Source organism: Panulirus ornatus, chromosome 14 (assembly GCF_036320965.1).
Source record: "Panulirus ornatus isolate Po-2019 chromosome 14, ASM3632096v1, whole genome shotgun sequence".
Classification (NCBI taxonomy): domain Eukaryota; kingdom Metazoa; phylum Arthropoda; class Malacostraca; order Decapoda; family Palinuridae; genus Panulirus; species Panulirus ornatus.
In genome coordinates, this window is record NC_092237.1 from 32,418,846 (window position 1) to 32,445,970 (window position 27,125).

Genomic DNA, 27,125 nt, shown 5'->3' on the forward strand with positions numbered 1-27,125 from the left:
CCTCCTGCGCACAACTCTATCCATAGCCCACGCCTCGCAACCATACAACATTGTTGGAACCACTATTCCATCAAACATACCCATTTTTGCTTTCCGAGATAATATTCTCGACTTCCACACATTCTTCAAGGGTGTCAGAATTTTCCCGCCCTCCCCTACCCTATGATTCATTTCCGCTTTCATGGTTCCATCCGCTGCCAAATCCACTCCTAGATATCTAAAACACTTCACTTCCTCCAGGATTTATCCATTCAAACTTACCTCCCAATTGACTTGACCCTCAGCCCGTACTTTACCTAATGAACTTGCTCTTATTCACTTTTACTCTTAACTTTCTTCTTTCACTCACTTTCCCAAACTCAGTCACCAGCTTCTGCAGTTTCTCACAAGAATCAACCACCAAAGCTGCATCATCAGCGAACAACAACTGACTCACTTCCCAAGCTCTCTCATCCACAACAGACTGCATACTTGCTCCTCTTTCCAAAACTCTTGCATTCACCTCCCTAACAACCGCATCCATATACAAATCAAATAACCATGGAGACATCACACACCCCTGCCGCAAACCTACATTCACTGAGAACCAATCACTTTCCTCTCCTCCTACACGTACACATGCCTTCCATCCTAAATAAAAACTTTTCACTGCTTCTAACAACTTGCTTCACACACCATATATTCTTAATATCCTTCCACAGAGCATCTTTATCAACTCTATCATATACCTTCTCCAGATGCATAAATGACACATACAAATCCATTTGCTTTTATAAGTATTTCTCACATACATTCTCAAAGCATCCACCTGATCCACACATCCTCCACCACTTCTAAAACTACACTGGTCTTCCCCAGTCTGATGCTCTGTACGTGCCTTCACCCTCTCAATCAATGCCTTCCCATATAACTTCCCAGGAATACTCAACAAACTTATACCTCTGTAATTTGAGCACTCACCTTTGTCCCCTTTGCCTTTGTACAATGGCTCTATGTATGCATTCTGCCAATCCTCAGGCACCCCACCATGAATCATATTTACATTAAATAACCTTACCAACCAGTCAACAATTCAGTCACCCCCTTTTTTAATAAATTCCACTGCAATAACATCCAAACATGCTGCCTCTGCCGGCTTTCATCTCCGCAAAGCTTTTACTAGCTCTTCTCTGTTTACCAAATGATTTTCCCTAACCCTCTCACTGTGCACACCAACTCGACCATAACACCCTATATCTGCCACTCTATCATCAAACACATTCAACAAACCTTCAAAATACTCACTCCATTTCCTTCTCATATCACAGCTACTTGTTTTCACCTCCCCATTATTTCCCTTCACTGAGGTTCCAATTTGTTCCCTTGTCTTACGCACTTTATTTACCTCCTTCCAAAACATCTTTTTATTGTTTCTAAAATTTATTGATACTCTCTCACCCAACTCTCATTTGCCCTCTTTTTCTCCTCTTGCACCTTTTTCTTCACCTCCTGCCTGTTTCTTTTATACAGCTCCCACTCATTTGCATCATTTCCCTGTAAAAATCTTCCAAATGCCTCTCTCTTCTCTTTCAGTAATAATCTTACTTCTTCATCCCACCACTCACTACACTTTCTAATCTGCCCACCTCCCACGCTTCTCATGCCACAAGCATCTTTTGCGCAAGCCATCACTGCTTCCCTAAATACATCCCATTCCTCCTACACTCCCCTTACCTCCTTTGTTCTCACCTTTTTCCATTCTGTACTCAGTTTCTCCTGGTACTTCCTCACACAAGTCTCCTTCCCAAGCTCACTTACTCTCACCACTCTCTCCACCCCAATATTCTCTCTTCTTTTCTGAAAACCTCTACAAATCTTCACCTTCGCCTCCACTAGATAATGATCAGACATCCCTCCAGTTGCACCTCTCAGCACATAAACATCCTAAAGTCTCTCTTTAGTGTGCCTATCAATTATCACGTAATCCAATAACGCTCTCTGGCTATCTCTCCTACTTACATACGTTTACTTATGTATATCTCGGCTTTTAAACCAGGTATTCCCAACCACCAGTCCTTTTTCAGCACATAAATCTACAAGCTCTTCAAATTTCTATTTACAACACTGAACACCCCATGTATACCAATTATTCCCTTAACCGCCACATTACTCACCTTTATATTCAAATCACCCATCACCCATCTCGTGCACTCATTCAGCTTCTCCCAAAACACTTGCCTCTCATGATCTTTCTTTTCATGCCCAGGTGAATATGCATGAATAATCACCCATCTCTCTCCGTCAACTTTCAGTTTTACCCATATCAATCTAGACTTTACTTTCTTACACTCTATCACATACTTCCACCATTCCTGTTTCAGGAGTGCTGCTACTCCTTCCCTTGCTCTTGTCCTTCACTAACCCCTGACTTCACTCCCACATTCACATTCCCAAACCACTCTTCCCCTTTTCATTTAAGTTTCGTTTCACTCAGAGCCAAAACATCCATGTTCCATTCCTCAAACATACTACCTATCTCTCCTTTTTTCTAGAAACCATCCCCTTTTTGTATTTCAACTTTCTAAAAGGGAAAACAGAAGAATGAGTCACGCGGGGAGTGCTCATCCTCCTCGAAGGCTCAGATTTGGATATCTAAATGTGTGTGGATGTAACCAAGATGAGGAAAAAAGAGGGATAGACAGTATGTTTGAGGAAAAGAACCTGGATGTTTTGGCGCTGAGTGATACGAAGCTCAAGGGTAAAGGGGAAGAGTGGTTTGGGAATGTCTTGGGAGTAAAGTCAGGGGTTAGTGAGTGGATAAGAGCAAGGGAAGGAGTAGTACAACTCCTGAAACAGGAGTGGTGGGAGTATGTGATAGAGTGTAAAAAAGTAAACTCTAGATTGATATGGGTAAAACTGAAAGTTGATGGAGGAGATGGGTGATTATTGGTGCATATGCACCTGGGCATGAGAAGAAAGATCTTAAGAGGCAAGTGTTTTGGGAGCAGCTGAATGAGTGTGTTAGTGTTTTTGATACTCAAGACCGGGTTATAGTGATGGGTGATTTGAATGCAAAGGTGAGTAATGTGGCAGTTGAGGGAATAATTGGTATACATGGAGTGTTCAGTGTTGTAAATGGAAATGGTGAAGAGCTTGTAGATTTATGCGCTGAAAAAGGACTGGTGATTCGGAATACCTGGTTTAAAAAGCGAGATATACATAAGTATACGTATGTAAGTAGGAGAGATGGCCAGAGAGCGTTATTGGATTACGTGTTAATTGATAGACGCGCGAAGGAGAGACTTTTAGATGTTAATGTGCTGAGAGGTGAAACTGGAGGGATGTCCGATCTTTTTTTGTGGAGGCGAAGGTGAAGATTTGCAGAGGTTTTCAGGAAAGAAGGGAAAATGTTGGGGAAGGAGACTTGCGTGAGGAAGTACCAGGAGAAACTGAGTACAGAATGAAAAAAGGTGAGAACAAAGGAGGTAAGGGGAGTGGGGGAGGAAATGGATGTATTTAGGGAAGCAGTGATGGCTTGCGCAAAAGATGCTTGTGCCATGAGAAGCGTGAGAGGTGGGCAGATTAGAAAGGGTAGTGAATTGTGGGATGAAGAAGTAAGATTATTAGTGAAAGAGAAGGGAGAGGCATTTGGACGATTTTTGCAGGGAAATAATGGAAATGCGTGGGAGATGTCTAAAACAAAGATCAAAGGAGGTCAAGAGAAAGGTGACAGAGGTGAAAAAGAGGGCAAGTGAGAGTTGGGGTGAAAGAGTATCATTAAAGTTTAGGGAGAATTAAAAGATGTTTTGGAAGGAGATAAATAAAGTGCGTAGGACAAGGGAGAAATGGAAATCTCAGTGAAAGGGGGCTAATAGGGAGGCGAAAATAAGTAGTGGCGATGTGAGAAGGAGATGGAGTGAGTATTTTGAGGTTTTGTTGAATGTGTTTGATGATAGAGTGGCAGACGCAGGGTGTTTTGGTCGAGGTGGTGTGCAAAGTGAGAGGGTTAGGGAAAATGATTTGGTAAACAGAGAAGAGGTAGTAAAAGCTTTGCGGAAGATGAAAGCCGGCAGAGGGATTGGATGGTATTGCTGTGGAATTTATTAAAAAAGGGGGTGACTGTATTGTTGACTGGTTGGTGAGGTTATTTAATGTATGTATGACTCATGCTGAGGTGCCTGAGGATTTGCGGAATGCCTGCATAGTGCCATTTTACAAAGCCTTAGGGAACAAAGGTGAGTGCTCAAATTACAAAGGTATAAGTTTTTTGAGTATTCCTGGAAATTATATGGAAGGGTATTGATTGAGAGGGGGAAGGCATGTATAGAGCATCAGACTGGGGAAGAGCAGATTGGTTTCAGAAGTGGTAGAGGATGAGTGGATCAGGTGTTTGATTTGCAGAATGAATGTGAGAAACACTTACAAAAGCAAATGATTTGTATGTAGGCTTTATGGATCTGGAGAAGGCATTTGATAGAGTTGAAAGAGATGCTTTGTGGAAGGTATTAAGAATATATGGTGTGGGAGGCAAGTTGTTGGAAGCTATGAAAAGTTTTTATCGAGGATGTAAGGCATGTGTACGTGTAGGAAGAGAGGAAAGTGATTGGTTCTCAGTGAATGTAGGTTGCGGCAGGGGTGTTTGATGTGTCCATGGTTGTTTACTTTGTTCATGGATGGGGTTGTTAGGGAGGTGAATGCAAGAGTTTTGGAAAGAGGGTTAAGTATGAAGTCTGTTTTCGATGAGAGAGCTTGGGAAGTGAGTCAGTTATTGTTCGCTGATGATACAGCGCTGGTGGCTGATTCATGTGAGAAACTGCAGAAGCTGGTTACTGAGTTTGGTAAAGTGTGTGAAAGAAGAAAGTTGAGAGCAAATTTGAATAAGATCAATGTTATTAGTTACAGTAGGGTTGAGTGTCAAGTCAATTGGAAGGTAAGTTTGAATGGAGAAAAACTGGAGAAATTTAAAGTTTTTTAGATATCTGATAGTGGCTCTGGCATCGGATGGAACCATGAAAGCGGAAGTGAATCAAAGGGTGGGGGAGGGGGCGAAAATTCTGGGGGGCGTTGAAGACTGTGTGGAAGTCGAAAACATTATCTTGGGAAGAAAATGGGTATGTTGGAAGGAATAGTGGTTCCAACAATGTTGTATGGTTGCGAGGCGTGGGCTATGGATAGAGTTGTGCGCAGGAGGATGGATGTGCTGGAAATGAGATGTTTAAGGACAGTATGTGGTGTGAGGTGGTTTGATCGAGTAAGTAATAATAGGGTAAGAGAGATGTGTGGTAATAAAAAGAATGTGTTTGAGAGAGCAGAAGAGAGTGTTTTGAAATGGTTTGTTCACATAGAGAGAATGAGTGAGGAAAGATTGACAAAGAGGATTTATGTGTCAGAGGTGGAGGGAAGGAGGAGAAGTGGGAGACCAAAATGGAGGAGGAAAGGTGGAGTAAAAAAGATTTTGAGTGATAGGGTCCTGAACATGCAGAAGGGTGAAAGGCGTGCAAGGAATAGAGTGAATTGGAACGATGTGGTATACCGGACCCGACGTTTTCCCAATGGATTGAACCACGGCATGTGAAGCGTCTGAGGTAAACCATGGAAAGTTCTGTCTGGCCTGTATGTGGAAAGGGAGGTATGGTTTCGGTGCATTATTACATTACAGCTAGAGACTTAGTGTGAACGAATGGGGCCTTTATTTTCTTTTCCTAGCACTACCTCCCACACATAAGGGGGGAGGGGGTTGTTATTACATGTGCGGCGAGGTGGCGATGGAAATGAATAAAGGCAGACAGTATGAATTATGTACATCTGTATATATGTATATATATATGTCTGTGTGAGTATATATATGTATACGTTGAGATGTATAGGTATGTATATTTGCGTGTGAGGACGTGTATGTGTATACATGTGTATGTGGGTGGGTTGGGCAATTTTTTCGTCTGTTTCCTTGCGCTAACTCGATAACGCGGGAGACAGCGACAAAGCAAAATAAACAAAACAAAAACAAAACAAAAGCAAAAAAAAATATATATATATATATATATATATATATATATATATATATATATATATATATATATATATATATATATATATATAGATATAGATATAGATAGATAGATAGATAGATAGATAGATAGATATACAGATATATATACATATATATATATATATATATATATATATATATATATATATATATATATATATATATATATATATATATGTATATATATATATATATATATATATATATATATATATATATATATATATATATATATATATATATATATATATATATATATATATATATATATATATATATATACATATATATGGGGAGGTGATAACAAGTAGTGGTGATGTGAGAAGGAGATGGAGTGAGTTTTTTGAAGGTTTGTTGAATGTGTTTGATGATAGAGTGGCAGATATAGGGTGTTTTGGTCGAGGTGGTGTGCAAAGTGAGAGGGTTAGGGAAAATGATTTGGTAAACAGAGAAGAGGTAGTAAAAGCTTTGCGGAAGATGAAAGCCGGCAAGGCAGCGGGTTTGGATGGTACTGCAGTGGAATTTATTAAAAAAGGGGGTGACTGTATTATTGACTGGTTGGTAAGGTTATTTAATGTATGTATGACTCATGGTGAGGTGCCTGAGGATTGGCGGAATGCGTGCATAGTGCCATTGTACAAATGCAAAGGAGATAAGAGTGAGTGCTCAAATTACAGAGGTATAAGTTTGTTGAGTATTCCTGGTAAATTATATGGGAGGGTATTGATTGAGAGGGTGAAGGCATGTACAGAGCATCAGATTGGGGAAGAGCAGTGTGGTTTCAGAAGTGGTAGAAGATGTGTGGATCAGGTGTTTGCTTTGAAGAATGTATGTGAGAAATATTTGGAAAAGCAAATGGATTTGTATGTAGCATTTATGGATCTGGAGAAGGCATATGATAGAGTTGATAGAGATGCTCTGTGGAAGGTATTAAGAATATATGGTGTGGGAGGCAAGTTGTTAGAAGCATTGAAAAGTTTTTATCGAGGATGTAAGGCATGTATACGTGTAGGAAGAGAGGAAAGTGATTGGTTCTCAGTGAATGTAGGTTTGCGGCAGGGGTGTGTGATGTCTCCATGGTTGTTTAATTTGTTTATGGATGGGGTTGTTAGGGAGGTGAATGCAAGAGTTTTGGAAAGAGGGGCAAGTATGAAGTGTGTTAGAGATGAGAGAGCTTGGGAAGTGAGTCAGTTGTTGTTCGCTGATGATACATCGCTGGTGGCTAATTCATGTGAGAAACTGCAGAAGCTGGTGACTGAATTTGGTAAAGTGTGTGAAAGAAGAAAGTTAAGAGTAAATGTGAATAAGAGCAATGTTATTAGGTACAGTAGGGTTGAGGGTCAAGTCAATTGGGAGGTAAGTTTGAATGGAGAAAAACTGGAGGAAGTAAAGTGTTTTAGATATTTGGGAGTGGATCTGGCAGCGGATGGAACCATGGAAGCGGAAGTGGATCATAGGGTGGGGGAGGGGGCGAAAATCCTGGGAGCCTTGAAGAATGTGTGGAAGTCGAGAACATTATCTCGGAAAGCAAAAATGGGTATGTTTGAAGGAATAGTGGTTCCAACAGTGTTCTATGGTTGCGAGGCGTGGGCTATGGATAGAGTTGTGCGCAGGAGGATGGATGTGCTGGAAATGAGATGTTTGAGGACAATGTGTGGTGTGAGGTGGTTTGATCGAGTAAGTAACGTAAGGGTAAGAGAGATGTGTGGAAATAAAAAGAGCGTGGTTGAGAGAGCAGAAGAGGGTGTTTTGAAATGGTTTGGCCACATGGAGAGAATGAGTGAGGAAAGATTGACCAAGAGGATATATGTGTCGGAGGTGGAGGGAACGAGGAGAAGTGGGAATGAAAAAGATTTTGTGTGATAGGGGCCTGAACATGCAGGAGGGTGAAAGGAGGGCAAGGAATAGAATGAATTGGATCGATGTGGTATACCGGGGTTGACGTGCTGTCAGTGGATTGAATCAGGGCATGTGAAGCGTCTGGGGTAAACCATGGAAAGCTGTGTAGGTATGTATATTTGCGTGTGTGGACGTATGTATATACATGTGTATATATATATATATATATATGCTTTGTCGCTGTTTCACGCGTTATATAGTTAGCGCAAGGAAACAGACGAAAAAATTGCACAACCCACCCACATACACATGTATACACATACACGTCCTCACACGCAAATATACATAACTATACATATATATATATATATATATATATATATATATATATATATATATATATATATATATATATATATATATATATATATATATATATATATATTCACTCTTCTTTTCTGAAAACCCATACAAATCATCAGCCTCCATGAGTGAGGAAAGATTGACCAAGAGAATATATGTGTCGGAGGTGGAGGGAACGAGGAGAAGAGGGAGACCAAATTGGAGGTGGAAAGATGGAGTGAAAAAGATTTTGTGTGATCGGGGCCTGAACATGGAGGAGGGTGAAAGGAGGGCAAGGAATAGAGTGAATTGGAGCGATGTGGTATACCGGGGTTGACGGGCTGTCAGGGGATTGAATCAAGGCATGTGAAGCGTCTGGGGTAAACCATGGAAAGCTGTGTAGGTATGTACATTTGCGTGTGTGGACGTATGTATATACATGTGTATGGGGGTGGGTTGGGCCATTTCTTTCGTCTGTTTCCTTGCGCTACCTCGCAAACGCGGGAGACAGCGACAAAAGAAAAAAAATTACATATGAATATATGTATATATATATATATATATATATATATATATATATATATATATATATATATATATATATATATATATATATATATATATATATATATATATATATTATCCCTGGGGATGGGGGTGAGGGCGTGCTCCCCATGCGTTCCTCGCGTGTTGTGGAGGGCGACTGAAGGGGACGGGAGCGGGGGGCCAGAAACCCTACTCTCCTTGTATTTTAACTTTCTAAAAAATGGGAAACAGAAGGAGTCACGCAGGGAGTGCTCATCCTCCTCGTAGACTCAGATTGGGGGTGTCTAAATGTGTGTGGATGTAACCAAGATGTGAAAAAAGGAGAGATAGGTAGTATGTTTGAGGAAAGGAACTTGGATGTTTTGGCTCTGAGTGAAACGAAGCTAAAGGGTAAAGGGGAAGAGTGGTTTGGGAATGTCTTGGGAGTAAAGTCAGGGGTTAGTGAGAGGACAAGAGCAAGGGAAGGAGTAGCACTACTCCTGAAACAGGAGTTGTGGGAGTATGTGATAGAACGTATAAAAGTAAATTCTCGATTGATATGGGTAAAACTGAAAGTTGATGGAGAGAGATGGGTGATTATTGGTGCATATGCACCTGGGCATGAGAAGAAAGATCATGAGAGGCAAGTGTTTTGGGAGCAGCTGAATGAGTGTGTTAGTGGTTTTGATGCACTAGACCGGGTTATAGTGATGGGTGATTTGAATGCAAAGGTGAGTAATGTGGCAGTTGAGGGAATAATTGGTATACATGGGGTGTTCAGTGTTGTAAATGGAAATGGTGAAGAGCTTGTAGATTTATGTGCTGAAAAAGGACTGATGATTGGGAATACCTGGTTTATAAAGCGAGATATACATAAGTATACTTATGTAAGTAGGAGAGATGGCCAGAGAGCGTTATTGGATTACGTGTTAATTGACAGGCGCGCGAAAGAGAGACTTTTGGATGTTAATGTGCTGAGAGGTGCAACTGGAGGGATGTCTGATCATTATCTTGTGGAGGCTAAGGTGAAGATTTGTATGGGTTTTCAGAAAAGAAGAGTGAATGTTGGGGTGAAGAGGGTGGTGAGAGTAAGTGAGCTTGGGAAGGAGACTTGTGTGAGGAAGTACCAGGAGAGACTGAGTACGGAATGGAAAAAGGTGAGAATAATGGAAGTAAGGGGAGTGGGGGAGGAGTGAGATGTATTTAGGGAATCAGTGATGGATATATATATATATATTTATATATATATATATATATATATATATATATATATATATATATATATATATATATATATATATATATATATATATATATATATATATATATATATATATATATATACATATATATATATGTATATATACATATATATATACACATAAACACATACATACACAAACACACACACACACATACACACACATAAATATATATACATATGAAAAATGTAAGAAATAATTTAGAAAACTGAAACATCTAGCTTGAAATGAAATGAAAAATGAATGTCACATAATGGTTCAACCTCTGGCTATGGAAAAGGGAAATGTATAATTTATTTACACAAACGTCAATAGTAGTTCTCATCAATTTAACCACTGTATCAATAAGCTTCAATGTCTAAGCTACATTTTTCTCCAATTTCACTATTTTCTTGTCAAAGCACCATGTATGAAAACTATCACTCCAGTAACACAACTATAAACATTTACTTCCCCTTTAAAAAAGTTCTGGGGAAGTCTGTCTCGATACACTGTGGGACACTCTACCACCTGGCGAGGTTTATGTTGCAATGGTTCTTAATTCACAAACGTACTAGCATCACTGATGGGCGGAAGAACATTCTTGTAACCAGAGCGAGGATCACAGTCCGTGCAACTACTTGTACCACCACGTCCAAGTATGTTCACCCGAAGCGGTTCCGTGCACCTTGCGGGAGCTGAAACTCAGATCGTCGCCCTCAACACGATCGCGTTGTTGACCTCGTCTCTTCTTCTTCTTTCTGAAGTTTCTGCTTTTTCAACTTTCGTCTTCTTTGCGTCTCCGACCATTGTCTGACACACGGGAGAGATCGGTTTCACGGAGGTAATCTGAGAGTCTGAAAGTGGAGTATTGCCACTGGGTAACCTGCTATATATTCGTCCAGTCAGCCATGTTGTTCCTCTTCCACTTCCACTTCCACTATATATATATATATATATATATATATATATATATATATATATATATATATATATATATATATATATATATATATATATATATATATATATATATATATATATATATATATATATATATATATATATATATTTATATATATATATTTATATATATATATATATATATATATATATATATATATATATATATATATATATATATATATATATATATATAAATATATATATATATATATATATATATACATATATATGTATATATATCCCATGGGATAGGGGAGAAAGAATACTTCCCACGCATTCCTCACGTGGCGACAAGAGGGGACGGGAGCGAAGGGCTAGAAACCCTCCCCTCCTTGTATTTTAATTTTCTAAAAGGGGAAACAGAAGTAGTCACGCGGGGAGTGCTCATCCTCCTCGAAGGCTCAGATTGGGGTGTCTAAATGTGTGTGGATGTAACCAAGATGAGAAAAAAGGAGAGATAGGTAGTATGTTTGAGGAAAGGAACCTGAATGTTTTGGCTCTGAGTGAAACGAAGCTCAAGGGTAAAGGGGAAGAGTGGTTTGGGAATGTCTTGGGAGTAAAGTCAGGGGTTAGTGAGAGGACAAGAGCAAGGGAAGGAGTAGCACTACTCCTGAATCAGGAGTTGAGGGAGTATATCATAGAGTGTAAGAAAGTAAATTCTAGATTAATATGGGTAAAACTGAAAGTTGATGGAGAGAGATGGGTGATTATTGGTGCATATGCACCTGGGCATGAGAAGAAAGATCATGAGAGGCAAGTGTTTTGGAAGCAGCTCAATGAGTGTGTTAGTGATCATGCAGCGCTGGTAGCTGATTCATTTGAGAAACTGAAGAAGCTAGTAAATGAGTTTGGTAAAGTGTGTGAAAGAAGAAAGTTAAGAGTAAATATGAATAAAAACAAGGTTATTAGGTACAGTAGGGTTGAGGGTCAAGTCAATTGGGAGGTAAGTTTGAATGGAGAAAAACTGGAGGAAGTAAAGTGTTTTAGATATCTGGGAGTGGATCTGGCAGCGGATGGAACCATGGAAGCGGAAGTGAATCATAGGGTGGCTGAGTGGGCGAAAATTCTGGGAGCCTTGAAGAATGTTTGAAAGTCGAGAACATTATCTCGGAAAGCAAAAATGGGTATGTTTGAAGGAATAGTGGTTCCAACTATGTTGTATGGTTGCGAAGCGTGGGCAATGGTTAGACTTGTGCGCAGGAGGGTGGATGTGCTGTAAATGAGATGTTTGTGGACAATATGTGGTGTGAGGTGGTATGGTCGAGTTAGTAATGTAAGGGTAAGAGAGATGTGTAGAAATAAAAACAGTGTGGTTGAGAGAGCAGAAGAGGGTGTTTTGAAATGGTTTGGTCACATGGAGAGAATGAGTGAGGAAAGATTGACCAAGAGGATATGTGTCAGAGGTGGATGGAACGAGTAGTGGGAGACCAAATTGGAGGTGGAAAGAAGAAGTGAGAAAGATTTTGAGTGATTGGGCCTGAACATGCAGGAGGGTGACAGGCGTGCAAAGAATAGAGTGAATTGGAACGATGTGGTATACCGGGGTCGACGTGCTGTCATTGGATTGAACCAGGGCATGTGAAGTGCATGGTGTCAACCATTGAAAGTTTCTGTGGGGCCTGGATGTGGAAAGGGAGCTGTGGTTTCGGTGCGTTATTACATTACAGCAAGAGACTGAGTGTGAATGAATGGCGCCTTTGTTGTCTTTCCTAGCGCTACCTCGCACACATGAGGGGGCAGGAGGTTATTATTACAAATGTGGCGGGGTGGGGATATGAATAAATACAGGCACACAATATGAATCATGTACATGTGTATATATGTATATGTCTGTGTGTGTATAGATATGTGTGCTTTGATATATATAGGTATGTATATTTGCGTGTGTGGACGTGTATGTATATACATGTGTATGGGGGTGGGTTGGGCCATTTCTTTCGTCTGTTTCCTTGCGCTACCCCGCAAACGCGGGAGACAACGACAAAGCAAAATAAAAAATAAATAAATATATATATATATATATATATATATATATATATATATATATATATATATATATATATATATATATATATATATATATCATATACCTTCTCCAGATCCATAAATGCTACATACAAATCCATTTCCTTTTCTAAGTATTTCTCACATGCATTCTTCAAAGCAAACACCTGATCCACACATCCTCTACCACTTCTGAAACCACAATGCTCTTCCCCAATCTGATGCTCTGTACATGCCTTCACCCTCTCAATCAATACCCTCCCATATAATTTGCCAGGAATACTCAACAAACTTATACCTCTGTAATTTGAGCACTCACTCTTATCCCCTTTGCCTTTGTACAATGGCACTATGCACGCATTCCGCCAATCCTCAGGCACCTCACCATGAGTCATACATACATTAAATAACCTTACCAACCAGTCAACAATAGTCACCCCCTTTTTTAATAAATTCCACTGCAATACCATCCAAACCTGCTGCCTTGCCGGCTTTCATCTTCCGCAAAGCTTTTACTACCTCTTCTCTGTTTACCAAATCATTTTCCCTAACCCTCGCACTTTGCACACCACCTCGACCAAAACACCCTATATCTGCCACTCTATCATCAAACACATTCAACAAACCTTCAAAATACTCATTCCATCTCCTTCTCAAATCACCACTACTTGTTATCACCTCCCCATTTGCGCCCTTCACTGAAGTTCACCTTTGCTCCCTTGTCTTACGCACTTTATTTACCTCCTTCCAGAACATCTTTTTATTCTCCCTAAGATTTAATGATACTCTCTCACCCCAACTCTCATTTGCTCTTTTTTTCACCTCTTGCACCTTTCTTTTGACCTCCTGTCTCTTTCTTTTATACGTCTCCCACTCAATTGCATTTTTTCCCTGCAAAAATCGTCCAAATGCCTCTCTCTTCTCTTTCACTAATACTCTTACTTCTTCATCCCACCACTCACTACCCTTTCTAATCAACCCACCTCCCACTCTTCTCATGCCACAAGCATCTTTTGCGCAATCCATCACTGATTCCCTAAATACATCCCATTCCTCCCCCACTCCCCTTACTTCCATTGTTCTCACCTTTTTCCATTCTGTACTTAGTCTCTCCTGGTACTTCCTCACACAAGTCTCCTTCCCAAGCTCACTTACTCTCACCACCCTCTTCACCCCAACATTCACTCTTCTTTTCTGAAAACCCATACAAATCTTCACCTTTGCCTCCACAAGGTAATGATCAGACATCCCTCCAGTTGCACCTCTCAGCACATTAACATCCAAAGTTGATAGAGATGCTCTGTGGAAGGTATTAAGAATATATGGTGTGGGAGGCAAGTTGTTAGAACCAGTGAAAAGTTTTTATTGAGGATATAAGGCATGTGTACGTGTACGAAGAGAGGAAAGTGATTGGTTCTCAGTGAATGTAGGTTTGCGGCAGGGGTGTGTGATGTCTCCATGGTTGTTTAATTTGTTTATGGATGGGGTTGTTAGGGAGGTGAATGCAAGAGTTTTGGAAAGAGGGGCAAGTATGAAGTCTGTTGGGGATGAGAGAGCTTGGGAAGTGAGTCAGTTGTTGTTCGCTGATGATACAGCGCTGGTGGCTGATTCATGTGAGAAACTGCAGAAGCTGGTGACTGAGTTTGGTAAAGTGTGTGAAAGAAGAAAGTTAAGAGTAAATGTGAATAAGAGCAAGGTTATTAGGTACAGTAGGGTTGAGGGTCAAGTCAATTGGGAGGTGAGTTTGAATGGAGAAAAACTGGAGGAAGTGAAGTGTTTTAGATATCTGGGAGTGGATCTGGCAGCGGATGGAACCATGGAAGCGGAAGTGGATCATAGGGGGGGGGAGGGGGCGAAAATTCTGGGAGCCTTGAAGAATGTGTGGAAGTCGAGAACATTATCTCGCAAAGCAAAAATGGGTATGTTTGAAGGAATAGTGGTTCCAACAATGTTGTATGGTTGCGAGGCGTGGACTATGGATAGAGTTGTGCGCAGGAGGATGGATGTGCTGGAAATGAGATGTTTGAGGACAATGTGTGGTGTGAGGTGGTTTGATCGAGTAAGTAACGCAAGGGTAAGAGAATTGTGTGGAAATAAAAAGAGCGTGGTTGAGAGAGCAGAAGAGGGTGTTTTGAAATGGTTTGGTCAGATGGAGAGAATGAGTGAGGAAAGATTGAGCAAGAGGATATACGTGTCGGAGGTGGAGGGAACGAGGAGAAGAGGGAGACCAAATTGGAGGTGGAAAGATGGAGTGAAAAAGATTTTGTGTGATCGGGGCCTGAACATGCAGGAGGGTGAAAGGAGGGCAAGGAATAGAGTGAATTGGAGCGATGTGGTATACCGGGGTTGACGTGCTGTCAGTGGATTGAATCAAGGCATGTGAAGCGTCTGGGGTAAACCATGGAAAGCTGTGTAGGTATGTTTATTTGCGTGTGTGGACGTATGTATATACATGTGTATGGGGGTGGGTTGGGCCATTTCTTTCGTCTGTTTCCTTGCGCTACCTCGCAAACGCGGGAGACAGCGACAAAGCAAAAAAAAAAAAAATAAAGCAAATGGATTTGTATGTAGCATTTATGGATCTGGAGAAGGCATATGATAGAGTTGATAGAGATGCTCTGTGGAAGGTATTAAGAATATACGGTGTGGGAGGCAAGTTGTTAGAAGCAGTGAAAAGTTTTTATCGAGGATGTAAGGCATGTGTACGTGTAGGAAGAGAGGAAAGTGATTGGTTCTCAGTGAATGTAGGTTTGCGGCAGGGGTGTGTGATGTCTCCATGGTTGTTTAATTTGTTTATGGATGGGGTTGTAAGGGAGGTAAATGCAAGAGTCCTGGAAAGAGGGGCAAGTATGAAGTCTGTTGGGGATGAGAGAGCTTGGGAAGTGAGTCAGTTGTTGTTCGCTGATGATACAGCGCTGGTGGCTGATTCATGTGAGAAACTGCAGAAGCTGGTGACTGAGTTTGGTATAGTGTGTGGAAGAAGAAAGTTGAGAGTAAATGTGAATAAGAGCAAGGTTATTAGGTACAGTAGGGTTGAGGGTCAAGTCAATTGGGAGGTGAGTTTGAATGGAGAAAAACTGGAGGAAGTGAAGTGTTTTAGATATCTGGGAGTGGATCTGTCAGCGGATGGAACCATGGAAGCGGAAGTGGATCATAGGGTGGGGGAGGGGGCGAAAATTTTGGGAGCCTTGAAAAATGTGTGGAAGTCGAGAACATTATCTCGGAAAGCAAAAATGGGTATGTTTGAGGGAATAGTGGTTCCAACAATGTTGTATGGTTGCGAGGCGTGGGCTATGGATAGAGATGTGCGCAGGAGGATGGATGTGCTGGAAATGAGATGTTTGAGGACAATGTGTGGTGTGAGGTGGTTTGATCGAGTAAGTAACGTAAGGGTAAGAGAGATGTGTGGAAATAAAAAGAGCGTGGTTGAGAGAGCAGAAGAGGGTGTTCTGAAATGGTTTGGGCACATGGAGAGAATGAGTGAGGAGAGATTGACCAAGAGGATATATGTGTCGGAGGTGGAGGGAACGAGGAGAAGAGGGAGACCAAATTGGAGGTGGAAAGATGGAGTGAAAAAGATTTTGTGTGATCGGGGCCTGAACATGCAGGAGGGTGAAAGGAGGGCAAGAAATAGAGTGAATTGGAGTCATGTGGTATACAGGGGTTGACGTGCTGTCAGTGGATTGAAGCAAGGCATGTGGAGCGTCTGGGGTAAACCATGGAAAGCTGTGTAGGTATGTATATTTGCGTGTGTGGACGTGTGTATGTACATGTGTATGGGGGGGGGGTTGGGCCATTTCTTTCGTCTGTTTCCTTGCGCTACCTCGCAAACGCGGGAGACAGCGACAAAGTATAAAAAAAAAAAAAAAATATATATATATATATATATATATATATATATATATATATATATATATATATATATATAGTGTGGGGAAGGGGGCGAAAATCCTGGGAGCCTTGAAGAATCTGTGGAAGTCGAGAACATCATCTCGTAAAGCAAAAATGGGTATGTTTGAAGGAATAGTGGTTCCAACAATGTTGTATGGTTTCGAGGCGTGGGCTATGGATAGAGTTGTGGGCAGGAGGGTGGATGTGCTGGAAATGAGATGTTTGAGGACAATATGTGGTGTGAGGTGGTTTGATCGAGTAAGTAATGTAAGGGTAAGAGAGATGTGTGGAAATAAAAAGAGCGTGGTTAAGAGAGAAGAAGAGGGTGTTTTCTAATGGTTTGGGCACATGGAGAGAATGAGTGAGGAAAGATTGACCAAGAGGATATATGTGTCCGAGGTGAAGATTTTGTGTGATCGGGGCCTGAACATGCAGGAGGGTGAAAGGAGGGCAAGGAGTAGAGTGAATTGGATCGATGTGGTATACCGGGGTCGATGTGCTGTCAGTGGAATGAATCAGGGCATGTGATGTGTCTGGGGTAAACCATGGAAAGTTGCGTGGGGCCTGGATGTGGAAAGGGAGCTGTGGTTTCAGGCATTATTGCATGACAGCTGGAGATTGAGTGTGAACGAATGGGGCCTTTGTTTTCTCTTCCTGGCGCTGCCTCGCGCACATGAGGGGGGAGGGGGTTGTTATTCCGTGTGTGGCAGGGTGGCGATGGGGGTGAGTAGTGTGAACTGTGTGCACAGTGTGAACTGTGTGCATGTGTGTATATGTGTGTGTCTGTGTGAGTATATATGTGTGTACGGTGGGATGTGTGGGTGTGTATGTTTGCGTGTGTGGACGTGTGTGTGTGTGTGTGTGCATGTGTGTGGGGGTGGGTTGGGCCATTTCTTTCGTCTGTTTTCCTTGCGCTACCTCGCAGGCGTGGGAGACAGCTAGAAGCAAAATAACAATAAAATGATATATATATATATATATATATATATATATATATATATATATATATATATATATATATATATATATATATATATATATATATATATATATACGAACCCTGGCGATAGGGGATTAAGAATACTCCGCATGCATTCCTCACGTGTCGTAGAAGGCGACTAAAGGGGACGGGAGCGGGGGGCGAGAAACCCTCCCCTCCTTGTATTTTAATTTTCGAAAAGGGGAAACAGAAGGAGTCACGCGAGGAGTGCTCATCCTCCTCGAAGGCTCATATTGGGGTGTCTAAATGTGTGTGGATGTAACCAAGATGAGAAAAAAGGAGAGTAGTATGTTTGAGGAAAGGAACCGTGATATTTTGGCTATGAGTGAAACGAAGCGAAAGGGTAAAGGGGAAGAGTGGTTTGGGAATGTCTTGGGAGTAAAGTCAGGGGTTAGTGAGAGGACAAGAGCAAGGGAAGGAGTAGCACTACTCCTGAATCAGGAATTGTGGGAGTATGTGATAGAGTGTAAGAAAGTAAATTCTAGATTGATATGGGTAAAACTGAAAGTTGATGGAGAGAGATTGGTGATTATTGGTCCATATGCACCTGGGCATGAGAAGAAAGATCATGAGAGGCAAGTGTTTTTGGATCAGCTGAATGAGTGTGTTAGTGGTTTTGATGCACAAGACCGGTTTATAGTGATGGGTGATTTGAATGCAAAGGTGAGTAATGTGGCAGTTGAGGGAATAATTGGTATACATGGGGTGTTCAGTGTTGTAAATGGAAATGGTGAAGAGCTTGTAGATTTATGTGCTAAAAAAGGACTGGTGATTGGGAATACCTGGTTTAAAAAGCGAGATATACATAAGCATACGTATGTAAGTAGGAGAGATGGCCAGAGAGCGTTATTGGATTACGTGTTAATTGATAGACGCACGAAAGAGAGACTTTTGGATGTTAATGTGCTGAGAGGTGCAACTGGAGGGATGTCTGATCATTATCTTTTGGACGCAAAGGTGAAGATTTGTGGGGGTTTTCAGAAAAGAAGAGAGAATGTTGGGGTGAAGAGAGTGGTGAGAGTAAGTGAGCTTGGGAAGACTTGTGTGAGGAAGTACCAGGAGAGACTGAGTACAGAATGGAAAAAGGTGAGAACAAAGGAGGTAAGGGGAGTGGGGGAGGAATGGGGTGTATTTAGGGAAGCAGTGATGGCGAGCGCAAAAGATGCTTGTGGCATGAGAAGCGTGGGAGGTGGGTTGATTAGAAAAGGTAGTGAGTGGTGGGATGAAGAAGTAAGATTATTAGTGAAAGAGAAGAGAGAGGCATTTGAACGATTTTTGCAGGGAAAAAATGCAAATGAGTGGGAGAGGTATAAAAGAGAGAGAAAGGTCAAGAGAAAGGTGCAAGACGTGAAAAAGAGGGCAAATGAGAGTTGGGGTGAGAGAGTATCATTAAATTTTAGGGAGAATAAAAAGATGTTTTGGAAGTAGGTAAATGAAGTGCGTAAGACAAGGGAGCAAATGGGAACTTCAGTGAAGGGGGCTAATGGGGAGGTGATAACAAGTAGTGGTGATGTGAGAAGGAGATGGAGTGAGTATTTTGAAGGTTTGTTGAATGTGTTTGATGATATAGTAGCAGATGTGGGATGTCTTGGTCGAGGTGGTGTGCAAAGTGAGAGGGTTAGGGAAAATGATTTGGTAAATAAAGAGGCGGTAGTAAAAGCTTTACGGAAGATGAAAGCCGGCAAAGCAGCAGGTTTGGATGGCATTGCAGTGGAATTTATTAAAAAAGGGGGTGACTGTATTGTTGACTGGTTGGTAAGGTTATTTAATGTATGTATGATTTATGGTGAGGTGCCTGAGGATTGGCGGAATGCTTGAATAGTGCCATTGTACAAAGGCAAAGGGGATAAGAGTGAGTGCTCAAATTACAGATGTATAATTTTGTTGAGTATTCCTGGTAAATTATATGGGAGGGTATTGATTGAGAGGGTGAAGGCATGTACAGAGCATCAGATTGGGGAAGGGCAGTGTGGTTTCAGAAGTGGTAGAGGATGTGTGGATCAGGTGTTTGCTTTGAAGAATGTATGCGCGAAATACTTAGAACAACAAATGGATTTGTATGTAGCATTTATGGATCTTGAGAAGGCATATGATAGAGTTGATAGAGATGCTCTGTGGAAGGTATTAAGAATATATCGTGTGGGAGGCAAGTTGTTAGAAGCAGTGAAAAGTTTTATCAAGGATGTAAGGCATGTGTACGTGTAGGAAGAGAGGAAAGTGATTGGTTCTCAGTGAATGTAGGTTTGCGGCAGGGGTGTGTGATGTCTCCATGGTTGTTTAATTTGTTTATGGATGGGGTTGTTAGGGAGGTGAATGCAAGAGTTTTGGAAAGAGGGGCAAGTATGCAGTATGTTGTGGATGAGAAAGCTTAGGAAGTGAGTCAGTTGTTGTTCGCTGATGATATAGCGCTGGCGGCTGATTCATGTGAGAAACTGCAGAAGCTGGTGACTGAGTTTGGTAAAGTGTGTGAAAGAAGAAAGTTAAGAGTAAATGTGAATAAGAGCAAGGTTATTAGGTACAGTAGGGTTGAGGGTCAAGCCAATTGGGAGGTAAGTTTGAATGGAGCAAAACTGGAGGAAGTAAGGTGTTTTAGATATCTGGGAGTGGATCTGGCAGAGGATGGAACCATGGAAGCGGAAGTGGATCATAGGGTGGGGGAGGGGGCGAAAATTCTTGGAGCCTTGAAGAATGTTTGGAAGTCGAGAACATTATCTAGGAAAGCAAAAATGGGTATGTTTGAAGGAATAGTGGTTCCAACAATGTTGTGTGGTTGCGAGGCGTGGGCTATGGATAGAGTTGTGCGCAGGAGGATGGATGTGCTGGAAATGAGATGTTTGAGGACAATGTGTGGTGTGAGGTGGTTTGATCGAGTAAGTAATGTAAGGGTAAGAGAGATGTGTGGAAATAAAAAGAGCGTGGTTGAGAGAGCAGAAGAGGGTGTTTTGAAATGGTTTGGGCACATGGAGAGAATGAGTGAGGAAAGATTGACCAAGAGAATATATGTGTCGGAGGTGGAGGGAACGAGAAGTGGGAGACCACATTGGAGGTGGAAAGATGGAGTGAAAAAGATTTTGTGTGATCGGGGCCTGAACATGCAGGAGGGTGAAAGGAGGGCAAGGAATAGAGTGAATCGGATCGATGTGGTATACCGGGGTTGACGTGCTGTCAGTGGATTGAATGAGGGCATGTGAAGCGTCTGGGGTAAACCATGGAAAGCTGTGTAGGTATGTATATTTGCGTGTGTGGACGTATGTATATACATGTGTATGGGGGTGGGTTGGGCCATTTCTTTCGTCTGTTTCCTTGCACTACCTCGCAAACGCGGGAGACAGCGACAAAGCAAAAAAAAATATATATATATATATATATATATATATATATATATATATATATATATATATATATATATATATATATATATATATATATATTTATATACATATATATATATATATATATATATATATATATATATATATATATATATATTTTTTTTTTTTTTTGTCTGTCGCTGTCTCCCGCGTTTGCGAGGGTAGCGCAAGGAAACAGACGAAAGAGATGGCCCAACCTACCCCCATACACAATGTATATACATACACGTCCACACACGCAAATATACATACCTATACATCTCAATGTACACATATACATATACACACATAGACACATACATATATACCCATGCACACAATTCACACTGTCTGCCTTTATTCATTCCCATCGCCACCTCACCACACATGGAATACCATCCCCCTCCCCCTCATGTGTGCGAGGTACCACTAGGAAAAGACAACAAAGGCCCCATTCATTCACACTCAGTCTCTAGCTGTCATGCAATAATGCCCGAAACCACAGCTCCCTTTCCACATCCAGGCCCCAAACAACTTTCCATGGTTTACCCAAGACGCTTCACATGCCCTGATTCAATCCACTGACAGCACGTCAACCCCGGTATACCACATCGATCCAATTCACTCTATTCCTTACCCGCCTTTCACCCTCCTGCATGTTCAGGCCTCGATCACACAAAATCTTTTTCACTACATCTTTCCACCTCCAATTTGGTCTCCCACTTCTCCTCGTTCTCTTAACTTCTGACACATATATCCTCTTGGTCAATCTTTCCTCACTCATTCTCTCTATGTGCCCAAACCATTTCAAAACACCCTCTTCTCCTCTCTCAACCCCGCTCTTTTTATTTCCACACATCTCTCTTACCCTTACATTACTTACTCGATCAAACCACCTCACACCACACATTGTCCTCAAACATCTCATTTCCAGCACATCCACCCTCCTGCGCACAACTCTATCCATAGCCCACGCCTCGCAACCATGCAACATTGTTGGAACCACTATTCCTTCAAACATACCCATTTTTGCTTTCCGAGATAATGTTCTCGACTTCCACACATTCTTCAAGGATCCCAGGATTTTCGCCCCCTCCCCCAACCTATGATTCACTTCCGCTTCCATGTGTCGGAGGTGGAGGGAACGAGGAGAAGTGGGAGACCAAATTGGAGGTGGAAAGATGGAGTGAAAAAGATATTGTGTGATCGGGGCCTGAACATGCAGGAGGGTGAAAGGAGGGCAAGGAATAGAGTGAATTGGATCGATGTGTTATACCGGGGTTGACGTGCTGTCAGTCGGTTGAATCCGGGCATGTGAGGCGTCTGGGGTAAACCATGGAAAGCTGTGTAGGTATGTATATTTGCGTGTGTGGACGTATGTATATACATGTGTATGGGGGTGGGTTGGGCCATTTCTTTCGTCTGTTTCCTTGCGCTACCTCACAAACGTGGGAGACAGCGACAAAGCAAATATATATATATATATATATATATATATATATATATATATATATATATATATATATATATATATATATATATATATATATGTGTGTGTGTGTGTGTGTGTGTGTGTGTGTGTCTGTGTACGTGTACGTGTAGGACGAGAGGAAAGTGATTGGTTCTTAGTGAATGTAGGCTTGCGGCAGGGGTGTGTGATGTCTCCATGGTTGTTTAATTTGTTTATGGATGGGGTTGTTAGGGAGGTGAATGCAAGAGTTTTAGAAAGAGGGGCAAATATGAAGTCTGTTGTGGATGAGAGAGCTTGGGAAGTGAGTCAGTTGTTGTTCGCTGATGATACAGCGCTTGTGGCTGATTCATATGAGAAACTGGAGAAGCTGGTGACTGAGTTTGGTAAAGTGTGTGAAAGAAGAAAGTTAAGAGTAAATGTGAATAAGAGCAAGGTTATTAGGTACAGTAGGGTTGAGGGTCAAGTTTGAATGGAGAAAAACTGGAGGAAGTAAAGTGTTTTAGATATCTGGGAGTGGATCTGGCAGCGGATATATATATGTATATATATATATATATATATATATATATATATATATATATATATATATATATATATATATATATATATATATATATATATATATATATATATATATATATATATATATATATATATATATATATATATATATATATTTTACTTTACTTTATATATATATATATATATATATATATATATATGGTTTACCCCAGACGCTTCACATGCCTTGATTCAATCCACTGACAGCACGTCAACCCCGGTATACCACATCCCTCCAATTCACTCTATTCCTTGCACGCCTTTCACCCTCCTGCATGTTCAGGCCCCGATCATACAAAATCTTCTTCACTCCATCCTTCCACCTCCAATTTGGTCTCCCTCTTCTCCTCGTTCCCTCCACCTCCGACACATATATCCTCTTGGTCAATCTTTCCTCACTCATTCTCTCCATGTGCCCAAACCATTTCAAAACACCCTCTTCTGCTCTCTCAACCACGCTCTTTTTATTTCCACGCATCTCTCTTACCCTTACGTTACTTACTCGATCAAACCACCTCACACCACACATTGTCCTCAAACATCTCATTTCCAGCACATCCATCCTCCTGCGCACAACTCTATCCATAGCCCACGCCTCGCAACCATACAACATTGTTGGAACCACTATTCCTTCAAGCATACCCATTTTTGCTTTCCGAGATAATGTTCTCGACTTCCACACATTCTTCAAGGCTCCCAGAATTTTCGCCCCCTCCCCCACCCTATGATCCACTTCCGCTTCCATGGTTCCATCCGCTGCCAGATCCACTCCCAGATATCTAAAACACTTCACTTCCTCCAGTTTTTCTCCATTCAAACTCACCTCCCAATTGACTTGACCCTCAACCCTACTGTACCTAATAACCTTGCTCTTATTCACATTTACTCTTAACTTTCTTCTTTCACACACTTTACCAAACTCAGTCACCAGCTTCTGCAGTTTCTCACATGAATCAGCCACCAGCGCTGTATCATCAGCGAACAACAACTAACTCACTTCCCAAGCTCTCTCATCCCCAACAGACTTCATACTTGCCCCTCTTTCCAAAACTTTTGCATTCACCTCCCTGACAACCCCATCCATAAACAAATTAAACAACCATGGAGACATCACATATATATATATATATATATATATATATATATATATATATATATATATATATATATATATATATATATATTTTTCAAACTATTCGCCATTTCCCGCGTTAGCGAGGTAGCGTTAAGAACAGAGAACTGTGCCACTGAGGGAATATCCTCACCTGGCCCCCCTCTCAGTTCCTTCTTTTGGAAAATTAAAAAAAATTGAGAGGGGAGGATTTCCAGCCCCCAGCTCCCTCCCCTTTTAGTCGCTTTCTACGACACGCAGGGAATAATATATATATATATATATATATATATATATATATATATATATATATATATATATATATATATATATATATATATATATATATATATATTTTTTTTTTTTCATACCATTCGCCATTTACCGCGTCAGCAAGGTTGCGTCAAGAACAGAGGAATGAGCCTCCGAGGGAACATCCTCACTTGGCCCCCTCCTCCGTTCCCTCATTAGGAAAACCAAAACGAGAGGGGGGGATCTCCAGCCTCCCGCTCCCTTCCCTTTTAGTCGCTTTCTATGACACGCAGGGAATACGTGGGAAGTATTGTTTCTCCCCTATCCCCAGGGATATATATATATATATATATATATATATATATATATATATATATATATATATATATATATATATATATATATATATATATAAATATATATATATATATATATATATTTTTTTTTTTTCTTTCTTTCAAACTATTCGCCATTTCCCGCATTAGCGAGGTAGCGTTAAGAACAGAGGACTGGGCTTTTGAAGGAATACCCTCACCTGGCCCAATTCTCTGTTCCTTCTTTTGGAAAAAAAAAAAAAAAAAACGAGAGGGGAGGATTTCCAGCCCCCCCGCTCCCTCCCCTTTTAGTCGCCTTCTACGACACGCAGGGAATACGTGGGAAGTATTCTTAATCCCCTATCCCCATATATATATATATATATATATATATATATATATATATATATATATATATATATATATATATATATATATATATATATATATATATATATACATATATATATATATATATATATATATATATATATATATATATATATATATATATATATATATATATATATATATATATATATATATATATATATATATATATATATATTATATATATATATATATATATACTCGCCATTTTCCGCATTAGTTATAAAGATGCCCTCTACATGTAAAAAATATATGTAATGAATCTTAAAACAGTGTTTTACTTGTTTTCACTCCCTGTGGTAACACTCCTCTTCACTGGCTCTGGTAACACTCCTCTTCACTGGCTCTGGTAACACTCCTCTTCACTGGCTCTGGTAACACTCCTCTTCACTGCCTCTGGTAACACTCTGGACAGGAAACTGACTAAATTATCCCCTGCATGACTGATATGGTTAGAGGAAATTTTCATTCTTGAAATTAGAAATTACAGCGAACTTGAATATTTGCCATTCCTACAGACATGTGTACCTTCACTTTTTGTTATAAGGATAAAAATAAGTCTAAACTTTTAGCTCCAACCGCGCGATTTACCACACTCCTAATGTGGAAGGATGATACAGTAATTTCATTTTGGTTGTTAAAGCAGGCGACACTGGTAATATGCCACAGCATGTTCAGTGTGGTCGAGAAGGTAGCATCATATAATACTATGTTATCATGATCAATATCGTAGAGTGACAGGTGATGATCAAGTTTCATTTTTTTCCTTTGTACAAGATGGTCTTTTTTCACGCATCTATAATGTCGTTTGTATAAAACAGGAGAGATAGAGAGATAGAAATGAAAAGATGATTCATAGTAAATGTGATGTGAACGATCAACTGTGGCTGTTTCTTGGAATTCTTTGACCAAACGTCCACTCAAAAAACAAAGAAGTATCACTGGTTCACACTGTAATAATCATTTCGGTCCCAAATTTAGCTAAATCATATTATAAAGAAAATATGAAAAATGCAAAAAGTTATACATTCCATTCAATTTTCTGTTCAACATCACGAGAAAGAGAGTGATTATAGTCGTTGGTGTACTGTAGTAGAGAGAGTGCAATGTATGTGGCTTGTGTGTGGTTGTCTTATCCTACCTTTACCTTGATAGTGTGAGCAGCGTCTGGCCTGCACTCCACCACAGCCGACCACTGCACCCGCTACTTATATCCCTGGCTGAGTGTGACCAGAGTAGCACCTGACATGCGCCTCCTTACTCACTTAGTCTTGCCTTCTACAGCAACATCATCTCTTTCACGTACACTTATCATCCTTTTCCCGACACCTGTGTACCTGTGTTACCAAGATTGACGAACACCTGTGTTACCAAGAATGATGAACACGTGTTTTTGTGTTACCAAGAATGATGAATACTCTTATACCTATGTTACCAAAAATGATGAACACCTGTGTACTTGTGTTACCAAGAATGATGAACTCCTGTGTACTTGTGTTACCAAGAATGATGAACTCCTGTGTACTTGTGTTACCAAGAATGATGAACTCCTGTGTACTTGTGTTACCAAAAATGATGAACACCTGTGTACTTGTGTTACCAAGAATGATGAACTCCTGTGTACTTTTGTTACCAAGAATGACGAACACCTGTGTTACCAAGAATGATGAACACCTGTGTACCTGTTACCAAAAATGATGAAAACCTCTGTCCCTGAGTTACCAAGAGTGATGAACACCTGTTTACCTGTGTTACCAAGAATGATGAATACCTGTGTATCTGTGTTACCAAGAATGATGAACACTTGTGCACCTATGTTACAAAGAATGATGAATACTTG